The sequence below is a fragment of the Galeopterus variegatus genome, unplaced genomic scaffold (genome assembly GCF_000696425.1).
Source record: "Galeopterus variegatus unplaced genomic scaffold, G_variegatus-3.0.2 Scaffold4136, whole genome shotgun sequence".
Lineage (NCBI taxonomy): Eukaryota > Metazoa > Chordata > Mammalia > Dermoptera > Cynocephalidae > Galeopterus > Galeopterus variegatus.
In genome coordinates, this window is record NW_007730247.1 from 196,614 (window position 1) to 199,726 (window position 3,113).

The following is a 3,113-nucleotide window of genomic DNA, read 5'->3' on the forward strand; positions in this document are numbered from 1 at the left end:
ATTCTGATGAATTCTCTAAAACCTATAGCTATTTAGTAGAAATTTGCTGTAATTAGTAACACATCTTACTGCAAAAATATTTTTCCTATGGTGTAGATTAGTAGAATAGGTAACTTTATTTTCCACAGTCAATACCCATAAGGTGCCAAATGATGATATCTGCTATGCTACACCTGTAAATATATCCTTAGCCTTTGGAATCACCTTATTCTTTGAAACAATTTTAGGTCAGTGAGCCACAAATGTCTCACCTTTTATTTTGTTCCTAGACATTGAAGCAAAATTTCAAGTAATACACATATCCCCCAATCCCCATAAAAAATTAACAGAGCATGCTTCTTTGTTTGGTTTGCCGCAGGGTGTGTAATATTTAGAGTATTTCAGCTCAGGATGTAGGTATTTAAAAAAAAAACTTGCTAGGCATGTTGGCATTTCTACCTTTTAGATTCCTTTTGTGGCTCTCAATATTTCTTCCTCTATATATCTCCAAGAAAGCAATTGCTTTTGATCTGCTCTTAAAGCTTAATAAATATCTTAGATTACAACCTCTTCAGTTTTACTATTGGAATTACTGGCTTAATGATTTCTGCTAAAACTTATTCAGAGCAAATAAAGTAAAAAGAGAAATACTGTGTATCCCCTAGATCAATTTAATCTTTGTTTATTTGTATTTCCAATGATTTAATAGTCTTGCTATAACAGAAACTCATAACCAGATTCACTTCAGATTAAAAAATTTCTGAGTTTATCTTTTAGATTTATCTCAAATAATTAGAAAATTTTTTGAAAAAGGGAGACAGACAATACTTTAAGGGCATTAGTGTTGTACTGGGATTGTCAGCTTATATCCTTTGAATATTTTCAGGAAGATAATATAAAAAGGCAGGAGAGAACTGGATATGAACAGCTAAGTATAAAAACTATGGATGTGGCAAGTGAAAGGGTTGTATTCAGAAAATGAGGAAAAATGAAATTTTGCATGACTTGTAAAAGGAAATCTCATTTGCAAGCAATCAATTATGAAACTCTCTTACCTTACCCAAATAATCAATTATTTTCATTTAAGACATTAACTAGGAATTTGAAGATCTGAAATAAATTAAATTTTTATTGGTTTTAATTTTCCTTCTTTAAAAAAAATAATGAGGAACATCATTCTGTTTTCCTTTTGTGGAGGACTGTCAAAATGCCTTTCCACTTGAAAGATTACTGGCCATGGGACTGTTAGAAGTTGGGACTGTTAGAAGTGGAGTGGAGCATTGGCCTTGTGAAGGATCAGTGGTGGTGGCAGCGGAAAGATGTTTGGAGTTTGCTGGAAGTTCCTAAGGATCAGCAAACTCAGGATCTGTTGGGCAAAGCTGATGTCCAAAACTGGAGTGAGTGAGTCTCAATGCCAGCGTCAGTGGTCTGGCAGAATCTGGGCCGGGATGGGGCCAGAATTAGAGCTGGCTACAAAGCAGAAAGGGAAAAGGCTTGTAGAAACAGCATGAACACCAAACAATGTCTCACGATTGCATTTCTTAGCCAGATGGAGATCTGGAGCCAGACCACCTGTGTTGAAATTCTAGCTCTCCTATTTACTGTATCTGTGACACTGGTCAGGTTAAGTAACTTGTTAAGTATTTCCTCCCATATAAAATGGGAAAATTATAGTAATAATCATCTAGGGCTGTTGTGAGGATTGAATTAACTAATACATGTAAAGTTCTTGGAAACTTACATAAAACATTAGCATGTACCTAATAGATGTTACTTTTATTTTTATTATTATTGTTAATATTTTTATTAAAGTAAATTATACTAATTAATTTATGTTCTAGGCACTGTGTCTTCTTTAATATGTCCAACATGCCTGAGATATATTTGTTGTCCCTCTTGACAGATGAGGAAACTAATTTTCAGAGAGAAAAATAACTTCTCTAAGGTATCATAGCCTGTTAAAAGAAGACATAGGATTAAAATGAACAAATCTCTGATTTCCCAGATTATATATCATTTGATTTTCACTACCTCAGTTTATATATATATAAAATGAAAAGTCTCATTAAAGCCATGTGATTTTAGATAAAAGTCAAAGTGTTTCTGATGAGTAAAGAAGGAAAAGATGAGCAGGATTTCCTTGGAAAAGGTTCAGTGCATTTTGGCTAGGTCTTGAATAAAGGAAGAGTAGGATTTTAAAAGAAAAGAATAGTAAACACACACACCTTGCAGGTATTGTTCCCACATAGTCATGGAAGTGTGGTAATGACTGATACAAAGTATGGCCAGAACATGGAGTGAATGAAGTAGCAATTAGAAGTGTGACTGGGAGGGTACTTGGGGCTACATTACAAACGGCCTTGAATTCTATAGTGAAGAGTTTAATCTATGTATTGTATACAGTGGAAAACCTCTAAGTTTTTAAAAATGTAAGACAGTTATAATTAGATATGTCCATGAAAGAGATATATTTATTGAAATGAAGGAGATAACTGGTAGCAAGATGAAGGGTATTTTTTTGTAAGAAAGTGAAACCAGGGGATCATCAGACTCTCAAAATAGTCATAATGATGAGTTTTTTTCACTAGGATAATAGAACTAGAGAGAATGGAATCATTTAAAGAAGTAATTTAAGAAAATAAGACTTAAAATCTGTATTTAATATTAGAAGTTTGGAAGAGTGAGAATTTGTGAATGGTAGATTTTTAGCTATGGTGACAGAGTAAATAATGATTTATTATTATATGGGAAAACAGGTAGGGAAGCAGGCTTTCCTTTAAGGGAAGATGAAAAATTCAGCTTTGGGCAGTGGAGTACTCAGGTTAAGCAACCATTTGGAAACACGTCTTTGATACTCAGAAGAGACTGGCTAGTGCTAAAGATACGGATTTGAGGATCCTAACTATACAATTGATAGTTGAATTTATGTGAATCATAAGATGGAGTACTCAGGTTAAGCAACCATTTGGAAACACGTCTTTGATACTCAGAAGAGACTGGCTAGTGCTAAAGATACGGATTTGAGGATCCTAACTATACAATTGATAGTTGAATTTATGTGAATCATAAGATTAATCTACATAAGAAGATAGAGCAATAAAACCCTGAGAGATACCAGTATTTGAGTAACAAAG